We start from the raw sequence: 24212 nt of genomic DNA on the forward strand, positions 1-24212 counted from the left end.
TTAGAAATCTAAGGGTCTGAATGCCCGTGGAACCTCAGTCCTTGACTCTCCACCACCAGCTCTTAGACCATAACAAGGAAACTCCTACCGTGGCCTTGGTGGCCACTGCCCCTCCCCATGCTCAGACAGGAGCACCCGGTGTCCCATGTGGACAGAGTTCTCTGGCACATTCCATGAATACAGCAATCCAGAGTATCCAGCTCCACGTGCTTCTGCCAGTGATCCTGTTCTGGCCCAAGCAGTCTCCGAGAGAGTCTCTCCCTTCTAGATTTGATAGGATGGGTGGCCCTTTCCTCAGTCAGGCTCCCAAGTCTGGCAGGGTCCACAGAGGGACAGATGATCACCAATTTAAAACCTACAGGAGAGTTGGAACGCCCACTTGCACTAAACACTTCATTACTAGACACAAAGACACCCCTCACCTCTTGGTCAGGGCTGGACAGAAATGGGAGCTCCTTTGCCTTGTCCCTGAGAGAGGTTAGGAGGGACATTCTGATTCCCCTGGGTCCAGCAGCGCCATGAGAGGAAGGGGTAGTGTTAGATACCAAGGCAGTCGCTCACCAACCTGCACATCTTCAGAGACTTGGGCAAGTCCTGAAACCTTAATTTGCTCATCTCTACGTGTGGCCATGTCACCCCTTTCCAGAGCCCCTCAAGGGGAATCACGGGGCCAAGCAGCCTGAAACCCAGGACTGAGGTGGGAACTCAGCCTCTCTAAACCCCTTCTGGGTCCCACCAATCTTATATCTTGGTCTCTCCTTCTGCTATTCCAAATCCATGGGGTGGGGGCTGTGGTTTAAAATCAAGGGGAAATTGCTTCTCATTAAACTGAAGCTGGTTACCTCTCTCATAAACTGTCCTCCTCAGCTGCAGAAGAGGCCCATTAACACATTTTTTTCCTTCTCCAAATGAGGCAAGAGTGGGTAGGCCTGAAAATCCCTATGGACAGTAAAAAAGCCAGCAAAGTCCTCCCCCTCCAGCTGCCCCCCAGCAGCAAAAACTCATTGTAATTATCTGTCTGGGAGCAGGCTCAGGAGTGCTCACAGGAGCACGGTTCGTTAAGGCGCTAATTAACAGGAACCTGCTTCCTCTCTGGGAACTGGGGGCTGGGGGGGTGGACTTCCGTCTCCCCCTTCCCTCCTAACTCTCACTGCCTGTTCTGTTCAGTCTCACCTGTGCTACAGGCTTCTGCTCTCATGTGACACCTGGTCAGGGGCTATGGGGATTTACCCTGTGGGCACAGAGCATGGGCTGAGAAAGAAGGAGAAGGCAGCTATAGAAAGAACAGGGCAAAGGGCTCTGCTAACAAGGGACTCCAAGCCTAGATCCCTGCGGCAACCCTGTCCCTTAAACCTCACCCTCCAGAACTGAGCAAAGGCAAGGCTGAACCATGAGGGTCACAGACTGTCAGTGGTGGGCTTTGGGGTAGAACTGACAGTATGGAGCGGGCAGGATCGGGGTGAAGAGGTTTCTTAGAATCCTGAAGTCCTGCAAATACAACGGTAAGACAAGGAGAGAGATGTTTAATAAGCATCTTGTATGTCAGGCTTGGTCAAATGGGCTTTCTGAACCTTAATAGAGCAGCCCCACAATTTATAGCCAGAGAGGGGTCAGTGGTAGGCTAGTGGGTAAGATGTGGTTAGAAGTGAGTCAAACTGAGTTTTGTTCCTCCCACTTTGCCCACCCTATATGCCCAACCCTAGGTCCTTGACGTACAAGAAGGTACATGTGGCCCTCCAGTGGTAACAGAGACCCTTTGGTTGTGCCCACTGCACCGAGATGTGTGGGGTAGAAACCCTTGCCTGAGGAATGAGGATATGAAGACACGAAGAACCATGCCCTGGAACTCACTGGAGACCCAGCCAGTCCAGGAGGTCCTGGGCTTGACCAGCGCCAAGCAGCTTCCCCAGCACCCTCAGGCTTGAAACCTTCAGGAGGAATATCTGCCTACCCTGCCTACTCCAGGTCTCTGCCAGCCTTGACTGTTAAGACAACCCTTTGGCTTCCTGCCAGTCCTCATAAACACCTTCCCAGCCCTGCAAACTCTCCTCCAGAGAGAACCCGAATCAAGAATTCTCAGAAGAGAGCAGAAGTTATGAGAGCCATTGGCCTCTGCTATATGGTTTCTAAGAAGGGATCCTGAGGGACCAAAAGCCTGCCATGATGAAGAGCCCAGCACCCTCTCCAAAGGGAATGTCTAGGGTGAGGTTAAGAGAGTGGTACTGGGGTTTTCGTGTTCCCAGGAAATTTTCCAGGATCTACAAGTGATCACAAGAGAAGTGTTCACGCTCGTGACATACTACACAGACACAGGTCTCACCTAGCTGCTAGATGACCAGATGGACTCTGCTTCAATCCTCTAGCCACCTAACCTAGGCCTATCCGCCAATATATACCTCCTGCTTAGATTCCACCTCAAAATGGAAGCACTCCTGCCAACTCTATGCATTTGCACCCTGAGGCAAGAGGATATATATCCCTGATGTTAGAGGATACAGGCAAATATCCTTCAGGTTCCATCCTATAGGTGCTGCATCAGGATGGCTACACGCACACACACACGCACACGACACACACACTTCTGGTGTCTAACTCTGGACAGAGTATACACACCACAGGGTTATTCTATGTCCACTGGACTTGGATATTAGTAGGAGAAATGAGCTCCCAGGCCCACTCAGCAGAGAGAGAGGTATAAAGTCTTCCAGTCTCACACAGGCCCCAGGCCTGCTCAGAGAAGGTATGCACAGGCGCTCCTGGATGTTGAGAAGCCTGAGCTGGGTCCATTCATCTTGAGAAGAGATTACCCCCTCGGAGCTGTCAGCATTCATCATCCGTGTCCACAGGTCCGTCCCTTCGCAGCAGCTCCTCGCCCTCACAGGCCTCGGAGCTCCTGATTATTTTCACCAGAGATACCAAGGGCTCTTCTGAATTTACACAGCGAGGGGGTCTGGCACTCTGCTCTCCTGGGGAGCTCAGGTACAGTAGATGAAAGCGGAGGAGAGCAGGGTCTTAGACCCAATGCTCAGGCCATGATGTCAAGAGCAGGCCTTTGACCTGTCCTCCTTCCCCTAGAAACTTAATCTCTGCTCTCCTGAACTGGTCGCCAAGCTGGTTTGCATAGCTCCAGGATGCCCATCTGTGGCTCTCGTTGAGATAACTCCCCTGGACCTGGCTCTACAAGGACAGCGGATGCACACTGCCAGCCTAGGATTTGGGGAGATTTCTAGAAAGCAAATATAGTCCCTGAGCCTGCTATTTTCCAGGTGTCAAATCCTGGTCCCTCCTGCCTCATCCTCCTGCTGGTGTCTCTGCGGACCTAGACAAGGCCAGGATGGGGCAGCAACTGGCTGGTGGCCAAAGACTAACTCTCAAATTCGGGAGTGTAAGTGCACCTCTGGCCCCAGAGGCCTTCACGGTGTGACCTAGCACACCCAGCCCTGTGTACCAGGCGTGACTGAGCCTCCCCAGTCAGCTCTCCTTGGGATGCAGCCCCTCACACCTGAGCGAAGGTTGTCTAATCACCCTTCCCACGTGGTGTCTCCTTCAACCGAGAACAGCACTATGGGGAGGGTCTCCTGTGTGCTGACCTACTGAAAGAGTCAGCTTCTTAACTCTGAAAACATCTCTCTGGTAAATTGGCTTATCTCTGAGGTTAGCCCCAAGCTGTGCTGAGGTCAGAGGCTGGAGGGTAACCCCTAAGCCTCACACGGCATCAGGCATCTCACTGTCCCGCTCAGAGGCCTACTCCCAGGCCTTTGTCCTCCTATAAGCATCCCCAACAGCCCCTTATAGTGCAGTTGGCTGTCCCTGAGCCCCCCTGGCCTGGCGAGTTACAGCCCATCCACCCCTCTGAAGGTCCTCGCTGAATGTCCTCGCCACAGCCTCCATGGGCCCGTATTACGGCAAACACATCTGTCAGCCCGTGGCTGCCACTGCCATTGCTGTTTCCAGGGAGACAGACTCCGTTTATGACATTATCAAAAAGTCCAGCCCCTTCCTCCCCCTCCCAGGCCTTCCCCTCCTTGCCTCCCTTTATGGAGATGGAGATTCGGGCTGTAAATATTGCCGCATGTCTTCCCAGCGGCTTCCAACAGGCCGTGAAAACAGGATTGTCCCGAGGTCACGGCAGTTACAAGTCACAGCCTTGCCTGATTGTCCAAATGTCTTCCCTGCCACGCCCAGGCTGGGGGTGGGAGTGGGGTGCTCATCCCACTTTGCTCCCCATGTTTCCTCCTGCCTTATAAGCTCTATGACAATCTGCTTGTAGACGCGGTGGCTTGTAAGGTAAGTCATCCGCCTAGGGCTTTGGCAGGAGGAAGGAAGGGAGCTGACCCTAGCAGAGTCCCGGAATGTGGTCCTCCAATATGACAGCCTTTTACATGTCAGACAAACATTCTCCCAGTAGCTGCACAGGAAGCTGGGATTATGCACAGAACATTGAGCTTCTGTCTAAAGGTGGCACATGGAGTATGTGGGGGCTGAGTGCAAAGTCCTGTCTGCCCTATACACGTCCCAAGCCTAGAGGGGTGGGGGAGAGCTAATATATAGTGGGCGTTTCATATGTTCATAAATGGAAGCTTCACAGTGACCCCATGAGGTCAGTCAACATTACCACTACACCCATTTTACAGACAGAAAACTGAAGCCCAGACAGAGCCACCCAGTTTGCAGGTGGAGGAACCAGTATTCATAACCTAGGCAGGTCAGCCCCAGCGCTCAGTTCTGAGAGCTCCACTTGGGTCACCTCTTTGGCAAGACTTCACTTCCCAGAGCCTGCCCAAGTGTTCCCCTCAACCCCCAGCCTTATCACATTGGGGACAAGGATCAAATATGCATGACTTTATCCATTGGGGGAGAGGGCTGCAGGTGGTGGTATCGCTGTAACTGGTGCTGTCTTCGTACAGAGTGCTGATCCCATTGCCATAGATGTTTTAACTTCACCCCCCACAGGGCACACAGGGCACCAGCTGTAGGACACATAATCCCTGGGGCCAGAGCACTCTTCACTGCCCTCCTCATCAGGCCCATGTTTCTGTACCAATGTCCTATAATCGCTCTAACCATCAATGTTGTAGCTTAAAAGCGATACAAATCCAACCCCTTAGCCATCTAGACACAGGCAATGTGAACAACTTCTTGGACCACAGGCACGGTGCAAGTTGGATAGGTTGCCTCTTAGCCTTCTGGGCAGATCCACCCTCCTGCTTAGGACTTGTGGTGGCTGCTGACCCACCTGGACCCCAGCTCACCTCTCTGTCTCCCTAGTCATTCCACCCTCTCCTTTCCTGTAGTCAGATCTCCCCTGTCTCCTCTGGGCCCTCATGACTTAACTTAACCACATGTGCAAAGATGTTTTCAGTCTGAAGTAACTTCCAGGCATTGGGGTGAGGTTCAGGAGTCATTATCCAGACATGCACGGTCACCTCCCTAGACACACAGGACATCAAACTCCACAGAGTCAGAGCTAGGTATCTGTTTGCTCGGCCTCATCTGCGGACCTCCCATCTCAGGAGGTGAGACCCCATCATCCCAGCCGCCAGGGTCAAAGCCCCGGGGTTAACCCTTTCAACCCTCTTCAACCCTTACCTCACCCCCACAGCTAACCCACAACACGCTTCACTCTATCCAAAATCTAATTCTTCCTACTCCACAGCCTTGCCTGGTTCACACACCCTTTCCCTCTCCTGCATTATTGTGTACCCCCTTGGGCCACCTGCTGTGCCTTGCTCCTCAGTATCCTCAACACAGGAGCCAGAGGAAACTCTGCAGCCCAATCAGAGCACGTCATTCCTGCTGAGCCCCACAGTTACCCTGTCTCCCTCAGAGCCAAAGCCCAAGTCCTAACACAGCAGTGCACATTCTGATAAACGCTGGAGCCTCTAGCGCCATGGGGCTTCTTACAGGCCAGTCATGCTTCCATGGGAGGGAGTTTCCACGGGGGAGGGTGCTCCCCCAGGCCAGGCATGCTCCCTCAGAGGAGGGGGTTCCCACAGGGGCTCCCTCCCTCCAGAGCCTTCTCTAGGAAACGGTACTAAGGGTCATTTGCTCGCTGTCTCTCTAACGCTGCTATCTCTTTCCCATCTCTTTCCTTCCTTGGCATTCTCACTATAGAATACTACACAGATTTGATTTCTTTGTCGGGTTTGTCTGCCTCCCTGACTAGAATATAAGCTCCTTGAACTTAAGCTCCTAGCCCTGAGGTAGTGCCGGGCCACGGGTGTTTGGTCATTGCTCACACCTGTCTACATGACTACAACCACTGGTCGGTGGGACAGTCCCTGGGCAAGGACCCCCAGGCACTAAGCCCAGCATACAGGAAAGCCCAGAGTACAGCCAGAGACAGCTGTGTGGAGGGGAGTTCCATGTCACAAGAGGAGTCCCCGGCTGGTGAGGGGACAGCTCCATCCCGGGCAGGAGCTGCAGGTACAAAAGCTGGGGAGAAAATGGTGTGACAGGGGAGGCTGAGCGGGCCTGACTATGAAGGGCCTTGGAGAGAGGCTTGGGACAGAACTCTGCATGAGAAGGGGACAGGCGTATGAGTCAGGACATGCCTTCACTTTGGAGGGCTACACACAGCCTAGAAGTTGGGATCCTAGGGTTCCCTGTCACACACCCAGATAAGGGACTGAAAATTCTCCAGCTCTGACTCATCCAGGAAGCCACTCAAGCCCCCGTGTTACAGTAGAGCCCTGTGGTGGCTAATTTCTCCCAGGGCCCTTCCAAGGCCTACGCTGGGATGGGCCCTGGGAGAAATTAAACAGCACAGTTTACAGCAAAGTCTAGACTGCGCGGCTTTTATACGGGACAGGAGTACAGGGGTGGCACTGTGAACACAATTGTGTCCTTCTGCCTCAAATGTACATCTTAGTACTCCAACCTCCAGTAGAACTGCACATGGAAAAAGGAAGATATGAATGAGGTCACGAAGACAGTATCCTAATCTATTAGATTAGTGTCCTTACAAAGAGAAACAACCTCTCTCTCTCTCTCTCTCTCTCTCTCTCTCTCTCTCTCTCTCTGTCTCTCTCTGTCTCTCTCTGTCTCTCTGTCTCTCTCTCTCCATCTGTCTCTCTCTCTCTCTCTCTCTCTCTGTCTCTCTCTCTCTCTCTGTCTCTCTCTCTCTCACACACACACACATGCTCAGACACTGTCACACATAGAAAAAGAGAGAGAGAAGCCTCCACCAGAATACCAGAACCCAACCATGCAGGCACCATGATCTCAGCTTCCATTCCTACCACAGGAAAATAAATGTCTGTTGTTTGAGCTCCCAAACCTGTGGAACCTTGTTGGGGCTGCTTAAGAGGACTATGGTGGATAGAAAGAGCCAAGAGCCTCCTGGAAGAGACCACCCCTGGCTCACGGTCCTTCCACCCCATAGCAAACCCTAAGGCCACTCCTGGCCCATGGCCCTTCCACCCCACAGCAAACCCTGAGGCCAGCCCTTACTGCAGCAGTGTCTTCGACAGCGCAGAGGAAATCCCTGGGACGAAGGAACTCTGCATCCTCCAGGAGACACAGGCAGATTCCTCTAGGCTGTGAGAAGAGGCAGGGATGTTCTGGATCCTGAGCTCAGAGTAGACCTTCCCCTGAGGCCTCCATTGAGGTAACGCAGCCTGGCCAAAGGCACCAGAATCAATGTACAGAGATTCCCCAGAACCTAGCTTCCCCTCCAAAGGGGACCTGCTGGGAGGTGAGGACCCAGCACGACAGGAATGATCGTCATATACTAGGCAGGAAGATCTCTACATGAGCAGACTTTCTGTAAGATGGTTGGGTGGAGTTAATTTAAAAATATTTGAAGAGCCCTAAAGTATTTCAGAAGAGGGCAAGGGTCCCTGAATCCAGAGACTCCTGAGGAGAGCCTAGGGGTGGGGCAGGTTGTCCTCCAAGGGAGACTATTCTTGTCTACATAGCCCTGGCTGCCACACCCTCAGACATGTGCATGCAGGAACAGCAGGCGTGATCAGCCCTGTTTTGACAGGACAGTGTCAAAGCCCAGAAAGGGAAATGACTGGCACAGGGTCACACAGCAATCCCAGTGGGAAGCCGCTGCTTTGTTCGGCCAACCCTGGCGGCTTCATTCATCAAAATGCTCATTGCACCAAAATCCCCCTGCCATCTCTGTGGCCCAGCCCCAATCGCAGCCCTCCTCAACTGGGTGTCCCCTATGTATGAGGTAAGACTCCTCACTATGACAATCTGGCTCCTCTGAGGCCTGGCAAGAGGAAGGCAGAGGGAAGCAGCCTGGGGGTTGGGGACAGGAGCCAGCAAGGGAAAGGACCCGAAATCAACAAGCATTCCAGAATTTTAAGCAGTTTTTGGAGGAAAATGAGGACCAGGTTCAGCTGTTGCGATTTGCTCCGGGGGAAAATTATGTTCCCGTGCTCTATTATACAGAACAGAAGGAACATTTGGTGGGTTGAATACTTGTTAATTTATTTCTCTGTTTGTTAATGGGCTCGCCACGTGCGCATGCTCAGGCACACGCCACACACACACACACACACACACACACACACACACACACACACACACGAGTGAAGCATCGGCAGGCGGCCGAACAGGCTCCCTGTGTCTCCCTGCCATCTTCCTGTCAGGCAGCATCCAGGGTCTTGCTCTCCCCTCTGAGTACAAAGGGTCTGGAAGGAGGCTGTGTGTAGCTGGAAACTGGGCTCTCAGTAAGGAGAGTCAACAGACAGAACCACACCTCTGACCTTGGAGAAGTGGGTGGACTGAGGGATGTTCCCCGTGAGGACTGCAGACAGCAGCCTTGATAAGGCTTCTGTTGCTCTGGTGAGCACTGTGACCAAAAGCAACTTGGGGAGGAAAGAGTTATTTCACCTAACATCTCAGGTAACAATCCAGGTTTATCGCTGAGTAGTCAGGGTAAGAGCTCCAGGCAGGGGCTGATGCAGAGACCATGGAGGATGCTGCTAACTGGCTTGTGCCCCACGACTTGCTCAGTCTGCTTTCTTATACACCCCAGAACCACCTGCTCAGAGTTGGCACTGCCCACTGTGGGCTGGACCCTCCCACATCCATCAATTGAGAAGTGCTCCACAGACTTGCCTACAGGCCAATCTTTTTTTTTTTCCCCTCCCTACTGACCAATCTTGTAGAAGCATTTTCTCAATTAAGGGTCCCTCTTCCCAGATATGTCTAGGTTTATGTCAAGTTGACAAAAACCGACCAGCATAGCAGTAAATCATTAACACTGGCCCAATAAATGAGGCTTGCACTTGGGCCGCCGGATTGGCCGCAAGCAGAGCAAGCCCAGAACAAGATTCCAGGGCTTCCTCTGTCACAGATCTCCCAGCTTGGAAGACAGTGACTGCCCCTAACCAGGTTCATTCCCTAAACCTGACCAAACTGACCTCAACCAGTCCAAACTCTTTGGTCACCACCTACAAAACCACCTGCTACCCACACAAACCCCCACCACCCATGTGAGCACTGTCCCCTTCCCACATTTACATCCCAAGCTCGGGACACCCTTGGCCATGATTCACCCTCCCCTCCTGGAGACCCTCTGCTAGCCACACTTTGAGGTCTCAGCCCTCCCAACCCCACCCCGCTCTAACCTTTGCCACAGAGGAAGGCTCACATCAGATCCTCCACTCTCCGGCTCAGCACCCCCCAGTACTGTGCTCCCAGCACGAGCCTCACTAAGGGTTCCCTCCAAACCGCCTCTCTCTGTGTTCATCCTTATCCAATCATCCTGACTTCTCCCAGGTCTCGTTCCCTGATGAGAAACTCCACCACCTTCAGGCGTTCCTCTTGCCTCTTCTATTCAGTGTCCCCAACTCAGAAAGGTACCTGGGGCCCCTCAGAGCCTCTTACCCACCCCATATTTTATGGTCTTTTTAATTTCCTTTCCAAGTTCACCACAGACTGAGGTCACCTGAATTCTCTGTCATTTGGCTGGCTTTCATTCCAAAAGAGCGTAAACCATGTGAGAGCAGGAGCCATGTGTAACCCGCAGGGCCCAGGAGTGGCTGATACATCAGCGTCTGCTGAGTGTTTGAGCAAATGAATGAAAGGACAGGTTAACCCCAAGCTGGAGGGAGGGGGGACATGAGCATGGTCTCCAGGTCCTCCAAAGCCTTGGCCACAGCCTCCAAAGGGTTTGTGTAGAAAGCAGGATGCAGGAAACTTTTGCAAGTGAGTTGAGCTTCCCTGTGCTCCCCTGTGCTTCTGAGTAGAGCTAACCACCTCCCTTCCCATTCAGGTCTACACAGAGATATGGAAGGAGCTAGAACTGCAGGCCAGAGAGCTGGGTTTGAAGTTTACCTGCACTCAGGTAAACTGAGGCAGACAGATCGCTAGGCTATGAGGAGCCTTCCTTGGAATACTACATGGGCTTGGTTTGAGGAGGCCAGATGAAGAAGGAATCAAGTTTTCCAGGCAGGAACAGCAGCAGCAGAAGGCTCAGGCGGATCCAGAGTCCAGCCGAGGAAGGCTGGTGAGGCTGTCACTGAAGCTCCGGAGCCCGGGGGATGAGGCTGCCCTAGCAGAGACCCTGCCTGCCCAGCTGATGAGGGATGGTGCTGCCGAGGGCCAAGGTGCCCTCCCCTCTCACGATACACATTAGGAATTATTTCTCTCTGGAGCAAATGATTTGTTACAATATCCACGTGTGCCTCTCCTGGCTGGGCGCCCTCCCATACATCCTGGATTAATCCCGGAAGTCACTCCATTCGTTTAGGCCATGCCTAAGTATGCCTCCTCTTTTATTAGGGAAATTCTTCATTGTTTGGAGGAGCTCATAGGTTTTAATTTGGTGCAGAGATTTTACAGCCTCCCTCAGTGGCTGGAGGCACAAGTGGGCTTGTGCCTGAAAAAGTCTCCTGGGTCCCAAAAGCCTGGTGGGGGACCATCAGATTCTAGGGGAGAGGTTAATAGGGCACAGTCCCTTCCTTCAGGGACCAGGAACTCAGTCCTTGGTGTTATGTGACATCGGGTCACCCTTTAACTTCCCTGATAGTTGAAGCCAAGAAAGACTACACTAGCTGATGCACTGAGTTTGCCCTGGGAAATCTAGGGGCCACCACCACCAGCGACCAGTGTAAATGAAAGATTTCAGTTTAGATGGAAAAGCACAGTCCAGGGCAGGCAAGGCATTGGTCACTCAAAGCCTAGTTCCAAACTCTTTAGAATATGCTTGAGAGTCCACCACTGTCCAGACGGCTGTGCGAATCCAACAGGCCTATTGGAGCGGTCTGCCCAGGGCCTGACTGTCATGCAGAGGTGCTCAGGAAGGTAAGAGTCTTGGGTCCCCAGCCTATCACAGACTCTTCCCACCTCACCCTCTTGAAACCCTCCAACAGCCTAGCCCTTGGTTCCTTTGCTCTGGATGATGGCCACCGCTCAGGCTAGCTCCCACAGGCACAACTTGCCAACTTGAAAAGCTGTCAAGACTTTTCCCCCGAGTCCTTGCAGATTGTCTTACCCACCGCCTGAAGCCTTGAAGTCTGACCACTCACCAACTCTATATGACCCCTTGACTCGGCTGGACTGTGCGCCTGCTCCCCGTCCTATGTACAGAGATACTCCCAACTCTTATGTCTCCATCCCCAACTCTCCCCATTTTTACCACCACCGCCCCTTCTCCCTACCACTGCCCCAGGCTTACTCATGCAGCCAGATCTTTGCTCTCGCTGCTCCCAAACAGGCAGGATCTCTGCCTCCCCTCTTAGTCCCCAACTTCCCACAGTCCTCTTCAACCCCAAGGACCAGACTCTCCCAGGGAGTGCTTCCTATCCACCAGGGAGTGTTCCCCAACTTCCATGCCCTAGTTGCTTCTTTTCATTGAGGTTCAAAGCATTTCTCTTTGATCCTGTAAACTTCGAGTTGTTAAAAGAGGTGGAGACTATGTCACCCACTCGTTCTGTGATAGCTAAGCCCAGGCAAAGCCATTAGGTACTCAAGAAAATGTAGTTCATTAAAAGACTCAAACTCAGTCCTCGGGGAAGACTCTCACTGAGGGAGTATAATACTTCCCTGGAGGAGGTATTATTGTGTCCGTTGTGCAGATTGGAAAACTGAGGATATATGAATCCCTTGCCCAAGCAGCAAAGCTGGGAATGCAACCAGTTCCATTGATCTTCGGGTGTTGGCCACACACCTCTGTTCTACAAATAAGTACCCGACCAGCTCAGTGCCCAGTACAGCCAGATGTGCTAGCTCCTCTGACTCTCATCACACTTCTGGGGAGCTACCTGTGACCCCCAAGAGAGAACAGAGGTCCACAGAGGCGAGGTCACTTACTCAGAGCCACACCATAATCCAGGCTGGGAGAGCGACTGATCAGGACTCCCTACCCCACTCAGAGGATCTGTAGGACCTGCCATCCCTGGGGCTGTTGGCCTCCCCTCCCCCAGGACTCCCAAGAGCGCCTTATGGTTGGTTGACCTTTTGGAGGGCCAGGCTTTCACAGTTCTAGGTGTTTACACAGTCGGCCTGGCTGTGACAGCTCGGGAAAGTAGGACACGCAGAGGAGGGAGGGGCATGGCAGGTGTGGGCTGCAAACGCTCCCACTACCTTATTTCCACATGGTCTGGACAGAGAAACCACCATGGCACAGGCTCCTCGAACGACCTTGGCTACCACTGGAAACAGTGCCCTTGGACGTGGGGTAAAGACCTAGGCTGTCCACTGAAAGGAGGGGACATAGCCAGTCTTTCCACAGCCTCTCACTGCTTGACATGGAATGAGAGGACTCTAGCAAGTACCCCTCTGAATTGAGGGTCACTTGTTCTGTGAAAGGGGGAACTCATCACTTTACCCCCAGACAATGCAGAGGTCGAAGGAGCCAGTGGGACCCAGCAGGCCTGAGGCTGTGCCAGCTCGGGAACACACGATAAATAGTCAGATTCAAACTATCCTAGAATCTCCCAGAAAGCCAGCTGTGTAGCACTGGGTGTGGGTGCTAGGCTACCACCCAACAAACAACAAACCACACCCACATGTCACTAGGAAAACTAGGGAGCAGGTGTGTCTTGGTACAGGGGACCATGGGCCCTCAGAAGCAAAAAAAAAAAAAAAAAAAAAATGTCCAGGCCTTCTCCCATTGGTATTCTGCCCTAAGGGAAACGCCCAAGAGTGACCCCCAGCACTCTGTGCTTCACCAAGCTCAGCCAGGGCTCTAGATGCAGTCAGGACAAGGGACTCTGTGTGTGACATGGACAAAACTGAGCATCAAGCAAAGGTAAGAAACAGCAGCACTGGGAAGAGCCTTGGGCTGACTCAGTGCAGGGTGGGCTGTGAGGGACAGGACCCTTGTGGAGGTCGCAGGTCTGTGGGCTGAAGAGGTGACTCCATGGGATGCCCCCCCACCCCCCGCAGCACATCGCAGGATCTGGACCGAGCCCAGCAGTCCTGCTAACAGCTCTGCAGCACTCCAAGCCCAGGCGGCCTTTCACCGCGCACAAGAGCCTCTTGACTGAAAGGCCTCCGAGGCGCCTTGCTGCTGTGTGTCCCTTAATTGGGAAATTGTTAACTTCTTCAAGAGGAATTTTAATTCAACTCCCCTCATCTGAAGGCTGGCAAACCTAAGTGCCAGCAAGCAAGCACTGTGCACACCTGTCCCCAAACCTCCATCCGCCTGGGGTAGAGGGGAGCAGACAGCATGTTGCTCAGGCCACTTGCACAGTGCCGGGTCTGACTGACTTCCAAGTTTTCTACCCCCACTTTCGGGGCAGCATGCTCTAAGGTCAGCTCTGCCCTGCCCTTCCATGACCCACCATGTCTGCTAGGACTCCCATAGAGGTAACCCAGAGCCCCTCACAGCCTCTACCACACTCCCCTGGAGCTAAGCCCCATCCAGGCACATAAGAATTTGCTATGTATCTGCCCTTTGTATGTAACTGTTTCATCTGCACAAAGCAGGTGCCATCATTAGCCCCAGTTTGCCACTAACAAGACTGAGGCCCATCCAGACAAAGTAAATTGCCTCAATTCACAGCATTTGGGAGGAGCAGAGCTGGGAACAGATCCCACACTGCTGGTTTCAGAGCAGAAACAACTTTTTTTTTCTTAACATAATTTCTTCATTGATTCTTTGGGAATTTCGTATCATGTACCCCAATTCCACGCATTTCCCATTCCTTATCTGCCCTTCCCCTCACAAAGAAAACTTTTAAAAAATTAAAACCAAACCAAACCAAACCAAACAAACAAAGACACTTTACCTCTCCATCTCTCCTGCCTCTCCAACACCTCTTTGGTTATTTGTCTTAATGGCACTGGGAATCGTGCTGTGTCACACAGTAGACCCTTCTGTCCTATAAGCTTTACTTGCAAATATTCATTGCAATGAATCATTGGTCAGGTTCAAGGCCTCTAGGGTCTTGTCCACCATCATCACTGGACCCTCACAGACATGCCTCTCGGATCTCCTGCAGCCGCCACAAGCCATGGAAGTTCTGCTGGGGGTTATTCCAAAGGACCAGGCCCTTCACATGCTCCAGTAGGTCATGTTAGGGCGGGCCAACCTAAAGCCCTGGATGTGGGTCTGGGTAGTAGCTGAGCTGGTCAGACCTGGCAGCTGGGGCCACCCTACCTCAGCCTCGGTAGTGGTGAGAGGTGGGACCATATCTCCAGAGCGCAGGGGGCCAGCTCTCCCATGCCCAGTTGGGAGAAGTTCTCTTATGAGGGTCAGGGCCAGATCTATTGCTGCAGTGTCCAGCAAGAGGCAGGGCTAGCAAAAGGCAGGGCTGGCTCAGCCTGACCCTCAGATTTCCTCATGCATGATTCTTATGGTACCCTGTGGTAACACGGGCCACAGACATCAACACAGACCCCAGCTGCAGCAGGACCATGGACCCAGACGTGGCCCTCAGCAGCAACTCAGGCCTGGACAACACCTTGACCCGGGTGACAGAACAGGCCACTCTGATCAGCACAGCTTTGGAACACCAACAAGGCCACAAGTTGCAGTCCAGACCCCCGGGCATCTATGTGGCTTTTGGTGGCAGCACGGGCCATGGGCTTCAAGACAGACCCTGGCTGCGGTAGTCATGCACCCAGACATGGCCTTGACAGCAACTCAGGCTCAGGCATGAGCACACACAACTTTTAACTGTCACCTAAGACAGACTGCTTATCCATGACTGTGGTCCTTACCCTGAAGGGCCATAGTCACTTCATCTCTGCATCCCTGGGTACAGCCTACAGCCATGCTTCATGAATGTTTTGCAGAATAAATAAATGAAAGATGAACAAAACAAAAACAAAAACAAAACTACCACTTTGTTAGTTACTTCCTCCTTTGAGTGTAACTTTGGCTATGACAAAAAACAGACCGGCAGTGGTGCTGGAGAAGCAGCTTAGCAGTTAAGATCACTTGGTTCTCTCACAGAAGATTGGGGTGTGGGTCCCACCACTCACACGGCAACTACAACCATTCAGAACTCTATCTAGTCCGTTTTAGGACTGTTCACTGCTGTGTAAATCAGACCGTCGGTCCCTTGGTACTACGGGTGGCCAGGCACATTGACACACAAGGGACACAGGAAGGAGGATCTGGATTTCGAAGCCAGCCTTAACTTTATATCAAGACCCCGTCATGTGAGCTGGGGACACAGTTCAGTAGTTGACCCTTGCCTACTGTGCACTAAGCCTTGGTTTTCACCCCCAACACCAAAACACATATACGTTGAAACTGTAAGGTCAAAATGTGGCCATGCCCTGATTTGGAATGTGGGATGTTGGAATGCACTTAGCTAATTAGGATGAAGCCACACAAGAGTAGGATGGCCCTTAATTGTTTGACAAAATAAAAAACATGGGTCAGTAATATGCCTCAGTGGGTAAAGATGCCTGCTGCTAAGCCCAGTGAGCTACATTTGATCTCTTGGTAGAAGGAGAGGGAGAGAATCTACTTCAAGAAGTTGTCCTCTGACCTCCACAGATGCTCTGTGGCACACAAGTAAATAAATACAGTCTAATTAAAAACAGCAACTATTAAGAAAACAACTATTGATTCATGTACATTTTTAAAAATATGGAGATCCAGTCTAGATTAACTAAGGATTTTTTTGTCCAAAAAGACATGGGGAAGTCGGGCAGAAAGACCAGCACAGGTCCTCCCTCATGGCCCTCTGGCCTCCAGAGCAATGAGAACTACTCTCACGATGTTTCATCCACATAGGTATGGAGTTCTCTTGTACAGCCTGCTAGGACCTCTCACACTTAGGCTTCACTGCTTGCTCGACTCCTCACGGGCTGTGAGACTTTGGCAGGCTCCTGCCTTCTCTAGCCCCCAGTTTGTTCATGCCATCCCTAGAACACGGTACACAGCAGGTTCTCTGTAATGTCTGGATGATGGGCCAACGGCACCCCTCTTCCCTGTAGGGTGATACGGATGTAGTGAGCTGGAGGACAGCTGTGCTCTGGGGACACCAGTGTGGTGATGCTGACTCCACAGACGCAGCCATTAAAGATGTGTGTTTCGGGTACCCTGTGTGCTCCCTGACTAAGCGGGCAGAGGTGCAGGGAGGGAGTACTGTGCCCATCAAGCCTAAGACACCGTTGCATCCCCTCCAGGAGATGGGGCCCCACTGGTCTCAGAGGCGGGAGAGGAGAGCTCCTGAGTGCCAAGCGTCATGGCGCCTGGGCCCACTGTGAACTTCAGGAAGGCAGATTCAGCTCAGTTGGCAGAGGAACAAGTCTCATCGGAGCTGTTCCAGGGCCCGGACAGAGTCAGGTCATCAGCCTTCCAGGTGCATAAGGGAAGGTCAGATGAACACTAGTTCTCCCCTGATGTGAGACTGATTTGGGTCAAACAATCCCAGCCTGAACAATGGTTATGAGATGACTGGGTCAATTAAAGAGCTAGCTCCGTTGGTAAAGTTTGCATCTCATACATAAGGATCTGAATTCGATCCTCAGAACCAATTTTTTCAATTAAAAACTAATGTGTCCCCAGAGACTCCAAAGTTTCATAGAGGTCCATCTCCACCTCCCATCGGGTCTGTCCGACAGTCACAACCTTACAGCTAACTTCCAGGGTCACATATTGTAGACCCTGGACCCAGACATCAGTTCTGTTGGGATGAAAGTCATTCAGCTAATTGTTGGCAGAAATCTAGATTGCCCAGGAGGAACCCAGTTCTGAAACCCAGAAGGGAAGACATCTGCTCCGTGCCCCAAGGTCTGAGGGGAGGTGAGAATGCAGGATACTTTCTACCTGGGCCTTTTAGAGTCCGCAAGACAGCAGGCACCTGGAGGAAGCCAGTGGGCTTTCTCACAGGTATGTACTTCCCTGGCCCCTCTCTCTCGACCCAGCACACACAACACTACCTCTTTCTGTTTTCATCCTTCTCCTCTCCTGTGTCCCCCTGTCCACGGGGACCCTGGCTTCTTTTGTGTCCCCGACCACGCATGCTCATGGTTGGTAGCCTGCCAGAGCACGATGGGGTCTGTGAGTGATGGGAGCCAGATCCATCCTGAAGCTTTGGAATCGCCCTAACCCTTTAAGTCTGTTTCCGGGTTGCCTGCCTCAGCCTCACTAACAAGCCAAATGAAGCAAATAATTTGCTACACCTGTGAGTGTGTTGCGCACAGGAGTCTGAGATACACACGCTGGGGATACTGCAGTCCTGACAGAGGACTGTGAATGCTGACACCAGCAAAAAGGGGCTGCTGGGACTTGGGTGTTGTCAGAATTCTTCAAAAAAAAAAAAAACTAATGTGGTAGTATGTGCTTTATAACACCAGTTCTGAGGAGGCACACAGCCTCTGGGGCTTGCTGGTCAGGCTGCCTAACCTACTCAACAAACTCCAGGACAACGAGAGAACCTGTCTTAAAATACAAGGTGGGTGACTTGGGTAACAATACCCAGGGTTAACCTCTGGCCTAAACATACACACACACAAACACACACACACACACACACACACGGTGATTGGACCTTATTAACCATCTACATTCTTGCATCTCCCTAGCAACTAGCAGATTGGGATGTCCAGGTGATCTCAGAGGACCCTTGTCTCTAACTTCCCTGTGTGTCTGTGGCGGTTTTAATGGAATGTTCCTCATAATCTCAGGCATTTTAATGTTTGATCACCAGTTGGCAGAAGCTGTTTGGGAAGTAGGAGGTGTGGCCTTGCTAGAGGAACTGTGTCACTGGAAGCAAACTTTGGTTGGTTTGTTTGATTGATTGATTGATTTTTGAGACAAGGTTCCCCCCTGGTTGTCCTGGATCTCACTCTATAGACCGGGCTGACCTTGAACGCAGAGATCAGCCTGCTCTGCCTCCTAAGTGCTAGGATTAAAGGCCTGTGCCACCACTACCTGACTGGAAACAAATTTTGAGAGTTTTGTCATTTCGGTTTCCGGCTGTCTGCTTCCTGCTTAGGGCTGCAGAAACATGTCCTCAGCCTCTCTCCTGCACCATGCCACCGCCCTGCCATTATGGACTCCTCTCTCTCTGGACCCACAGCCAAATAAACCCTTCCTCCTGCAAGTCACCTTGTTTGTGGGGTTTTGCCGCAGCAGTGGGAAAGGAAACCACACAGCGTCCTCGTGCAGAGCAGGGTTGAGGCACCCCAGCCCCCCAGAGCTCCGTGGCTGGGGAACAGCCTTGACAGTGATGCATGGAGTGGGGACAGCATCTAGACAGGAGACAAGGGGAACAAGAGAAAGAGGACAGCACGCTGAAAACAAGCTAAAGATGGTGATGAGATGGTACAACCGCTTAGATTACCTCACCACACGCCGTCGGGCTCGGGAGTGCCGACCGCCTAGTGAAGGGAGCCAAGAAGTAGCTGTGTCAGAGAAGACACCTCAGAGAGGTGTGAGAAAAATCATTTCAGAAGGAGGTGATGGGAAGTGAGACTGAGCTTGGGTGAGGCGGGTCATGTCCTGGAAAGAAGACAGGTACAACGGAGGGGCGTAGCCAGATCGTGATAGAATTATCAGGAGAAGGACTTGGCACAGGGCACTGCTGTAGGGTCCTGAGAAGCATGACCTGAAGGAGGCTGTTAGTGGGGCTTAGAGGAGCCTGCACCGTGTCAGTCTCACCAGATACGGCTCTCTTTGGAGGAGGGAAGGATAATAGAATTGAGCCCAGTATCAGCGGTCAGCACACCTCCCTCACCTGAAACATGTCACAGAAGGTACCAAGTATTAGGTCCCAGGGAGGAGTGGCCGGGAGGGTGAGCTGGTAGGAATTTCTCAGGACTGCAAACCCAGAGACCCAATTCTCATCTGCATCAGCTGTAGTAAAAGGGCTACTGTCGCTAGGGAGCCCTAAGAGTAGGGTGCATGTTGGGCGTTGAGCCCCAGATTCCTCATTGTTTCCCGGCCACCTGGATACTGACAATAGCCGCATGTCTACATGAGCAGCCTTGGCCCTATCCAGCTGCAGATTCCCAGGTCCACTCTGCATGCCCCCAGCTTTAAAACACCTCCAAATGGGGTTTCAGTCTTCTCCTCCAAGTCTACCTGAGTAAGCTGTGCCTACTATACACATTCCCAAACTCTGCTCTCTCACAGCCTACAGCCACCCTGAAGATGCCCCTTCTAAAGCCCCCAGGTTAAGCTTGCCATTGTGTCTAAATCGGGGCTGGGGTCTTTAGACTTGCCTTCCAGCCTCTCTGGCCCTACTCACCTTGTTGCTACCAGTGATCCAGAGCCTGGGAGCCATGAGCCGCCTCCATGGTGACCTCTACCGCTGGTTTGTCCAGAGCCTTAGACCTTAGACTTTAGACCTTAGAACCTTAGATCTTCGCTTTCCCTTCTTGTCTTTGCTCAAAGGAGCCCCTGCCATCAGTCCCATGCTAACCATCCCGCACTGGAGGACCCCCATCTTGTGTGTGCCCCCTTTCTAGCCTGACTTTATCTCCATAGCACCTCTTACTCCCTGATCTGACTGCCGAACTGCTCTAGATTTTCCTGCCTGTCCTGTTTGAAGCTCAGTTGTGTGAGAGTAGGAATTTGTCTGACATGCCTCTGGTGGGGACTCGCGGTTCTCCAGATGTGGTGTTGGGCACACAAAGCCACACCTAGTGTGCAGTGGGTGTTCAGCAAGTCAGGAGAATGAGAAATGAATGAACCACTGAGCCATTGATGATATCAGGGAACGCACGTGGAGCACCCAGCACATACCACATAAGGATAAATGTGTGACGCAGGAGACATTCTGTCCCGAGAAGCACCACATACACATCCCCACAGGCAATTCCAGCCTCCATAGGAGCAGGGCCAAGACCAACAGCAGCACCCAGGTGTCAGGGGAGCTATCCCTGGCTCTCCTGAGTCCCCATCATGAACCACCAGCCCTGAGACAACAAGGAAAGGCCCATTTGAGTAATTACACTCATTGAGGCAAGAGCCAGGAAACGCACACTTCCTGAAAGAACTGGACAGGGCTCCCCCAAACACATAGGGGCTCTGTGGAAACACCATAGATCCCCTTGGACTGAGAGGTAAAAGGCCTAGGACCTAGCCTTGCCTGCACTTCTTCTAGCCAGCTAACCCGCCCCTTCCCAACACAGGCGCTCTTCAAGAAGTGACAAGGAGGCAGGGGAGAGAAAAGAAATACCTGGGCTTCTTCAGGATTTCAGAGGTTCACCGGGCCAGATGCCTGCCCCTCAGCACAGGAGCACAAACCTTTCCCAGCAACCCAGACCCAAGCACAACCACAATGCCCAACCTCCACAATCCTGCTCGGGCCGCCCATCCCCTGCCTCAGCCCTTTGCTGCCATCATCACCCTCCAAGCACGGCTTTGTTCACCAAGGCTTTATTATAGTGACAAAACACTGGAAACCATCAAAATACACAACAGAGAGCCAGTTAAATGGGACACAGCAACATAGGCTGGAACATTATGCTGCCATTAAAAATCACATTATAGAAGAGTATTTAATGATGGGAAAATGATCTTGGTGTAGTATTAAGTGCAAAAGGCAGGTTAGAAAACAGTAACTACAGCTTGATCCCAATTATGTCATAAATACATATTTTGTAAAAGACTGACGGGCAAAACACTCAAGCGCTTTCATTTTTCTACCGAGAACACACATTACATTTCATAACCAGAAAAATAGATGGTTTTTAAAGGACCCTACAGGCTTCCAGCCTTGGCCTGGAATCATCTCCTTCAGCCAGTCCTACCAGCCACGGGCTGAGCCAGGCTCCCCATGGCCTGTACTTCCTGGAGAGATCCCACATTGTACCTGTCAGTGCTGCTGCCCTCAGGATGGGGGAGGGGTGGGGTCTGCGAGAGCCTCCTGGCCAGGATGAGGCAGAGCCCAGAACACTATGCTCTATCATCCAGGCACCACAGAGAACCCTGACCTCAGTCTTTTGCCTGTTACCTGGTAACTAACATGGATAACCAACCCATCCAGGACAAATATCAGGACTGTTTTAATCGGGTAAGTGGACTTGAGAGTGACGCCTAGTGTCAGAGAGAGAAAATTGGGGTGTGCTCCCTGCCAAGTCACACACATAACTGTTCCCGGGGCCCAGGAAGGGGACTTCTGAGCACACAGTTCCACTGAGTCTAGAAGAGAAAGCAATATAGTCTAGCCTATACCACCATTCCTACTTAGCAAAGAACCGCTGTAGCCTTCTCTCATTGGCTCAGACACAGGAGTAAGGTGACTTACATGTCACAGTCAGGTCATGGACAAGCCAAGTAGCATCTCAGACCCCTTTCCTGTCTCTCGCACTGCCCGCCCCCATCGGTTTTACCATAGCATCCACACATTCCCTCACACAGGACACGGAATGGGAGGGCCTGTCACCTCCCACTCTGTAGGCGCCTTGGTCCTTATAATGCAGAGCAAGAGGCCATCTGCTCAGTTCACACAACGCCAAGGTCAGCTAGCTGACAGTGCTTGTCACAAATACATACACCTAGGAGCTGAGCCTCGTCCTGCCCTGAAGGTGTCTGGACCCAAATGTCAACTGTGGTGCCCCATTAACTGCACACATCAGAGCCAAGGCTAGCCTCTTGACAGTTTCTTGGACACTGACTCTCTCCGTCCACACGTTCCCACTCCCTCCCGGCCTGCAGTCAAGCACACATTTGGTCAATAATGTGACAGGACTAAGGACAGAGCGCGTCAGTTTGCCTTTAGAGACCCACCCCACACACCAAATGGGAACCTATTAGCCGGGGCTGTCTGTGAAGCCATGTGGCTGGGACAAGCGCCCCAGGCTTCTGAACTGGCTGTGGACCAGGACCAGCCACAGCCAGGGCTACTGGGATTTGATTTCAGAGGACAGGGACAGATGGAAGCATGTGGAAAGAGGGCCCTGAGACAGTCCTCCCTGGAAGCCCCACTAACCCACAAATGGCCTTTTACCTGTGGCTGGGTCGTGTTGGGTGCAGCTGGGCTGTGAGCAGCCTGGGTCTGGCTCAGTTGACCTTTTTGCCCATAGACACCAGTACCTCAGGGCCTGTGAATACAGGAGGCTGTGGGGAGAAAGAGGAGGTGACTGTCAGAAAGGGCAGGCAGGGTGGTATGAGGGGGAAACATGCAAATGGGTCTGAGTCCACCTAGCTGGGCAATTACCATTGTACACACACACACACACACACACACACACACACACACGCATATATGTACAAGCACACGCACATGCACACACACTCGCGTGCATACACACTTTGTACTCAAAGGCATATGTGTGTTGGCACACTCAGGCCACCCACTAGGGCAGTGAGGCTCTGAGAACTTAGGGATCTGGCTGCTTCTCTCCACAACTGGACCTGTAATCTTGGGACAGTCAAGTCTCTAAGCCTCACTTATCCATGAAATAAGGGTTTTCTCCCTCTACAAGGGTCTAGAAGACAGTAGGTATTCATCAAAACCACTACTTGCTTCCTGCTCATCCACTAGATGCTAAGGCAGGTTCTAGGCTAATGTCAGAGAGTGCAATCAACAAAGCCCAGATTCCTCTCCCAGGGCCTGAGCCCCACCTTTCCTGTCCCCAAAGGTCCCTGCAGTTCCCACTCATGCTCCCCTGTCTTACTCACTTCAAGCATTCTCCAAAGGCTCCTCAGACAGGAGCAGGAAAGATGCTAGCTAGCCTGTCCAGCCTGAGTCCCCTGGCAGAGTCCTCTGGTACATGACGCTCCCGGAAGGCCAGAGACAAGGCAGGTGCTCTCAGCTCTCCCGCATCATGATCCTGTGGCCCTGAGCAGAGTTTTCCTCTACCTCAATTCCTTCAGCCTCTCAGAGTCCTCGGTCCCTTTCTGCGTTATTGCCAAAGGGTCTCAGTCAGATCTGTGTTTCGCAGAGTGTAAGACACACGTCTCTGGGTTGCATGAAAGGATTTAGATGGTATGCAAACATCTTTATTTCCTTTGGTTTGTGTTTATTTCTCTGTGTACTAGAGAAAGACATGACAGGCACATTACAGGTGTGATTTCACGGATGTGTAACTCAGGGAGCGCCGTGAAAACCCACCTTCAAATAGTAGCCCACGAAAGGTAAAGATCATGGGGAAAATAAAGGTGGGGAGGTGCCTGGAAAACACTGCTCTCTCCCAACAACCTTTCCAGGGGCCAGGCCCTCAGTTCTCTGGTTTCCCATGTGTGACCAGTCATCACCGACCCAATCCCCAGAGCATCTCATAGACCTCTAAGATCGGATGAATGGAAGAGTGAGTAGATGGGGCTCCAAGGTGGTTGATGCAGTCAGGGCAGAGTCCATGTTCTAGCAATCTATGGTGTCAGTGAAATTTCTAGCCATGTTGCAGGTGAGAGGGTGGAATCTGGAAGGTGGGGTCTTCATGCCTCTTGGGCTACAGATACTCCTAGGAGGGGGCAGAGAAGTAGGTACCAAGTAGGACCTTGACTATAGCAAAAGGGCCCGACAAGAAAGGGCCCACTGGCCCCACAGCCCTCCATCCCTAAACTGTGCCCCTGTTCAGATGGCCCTAATGCTATCTCCCATCAGCCACAGATCTTGGAGATCAAGACAGAACACAGTGATGCCAGCTTGGCACCGTTGCATGGCCAGAGCCCCGGTGACTCATCAGGCCAGGGTCCCCCAAGCCAGGTCCAGCCAAGTAGGAGTGCCCTCCACAGCTGCCCAAGCTGGCTCCCAGTAGACTGGCATAAGCCAGCCAGGCCCAGGCCAGCATGGACAGCCATGTCCCTGGCAGGCCTCCAGACCACCTGGTTGGCAGCCCTGAGCCCAGCTCTACCTGAGCCAACAGGCCAAACCATCCCCATGAGTGCTTCT

The 24212-nt window shown here is 52.2% G+C and overlaps 1 protein-coding gene across 3 annotated transcripts in view; it reads right to left on the reverse strand.

Moving 5' to 3' along the window:
* The window catches only part of Lingo1 (leucine rich repeat and Ig domain containing 1), a 180655-nt gene that overhangs the window by 137183 nt on the left and 19260 nt on the right, over positions 1–24212 (reverse strand). For 2 of the 3 annotated variants that reach the window (XR_015737729.1, XM_048417190.3), the window contains exon 2: positions 22326–22435. The exons of the other annotated variant lie outside the window; for it this stretch is intronic. The gene's annotated coding sequence lies outside the window, so the exon portion shown is untranslated. The remainder of the gene's footprint in view (positions 1–22325; positions 22436–24212) is intronic. 3 annotated transcript variants of the gene reach the window in all.

This window comes from Myodes glareolus, chromosome 4 (genome assembly GCF_982192425.1).
Source record: "Myodes glareolus chromosome 4, mMyoGla1.1, whole genome shotgun sequence".
NCBI classification, from domain to species: domain Eukaryota; kingdom Metazoa; phylum Chordata; class Mammalia; order Rodentia; family Cricetidae; genus Myodes; species Myodes glareolus.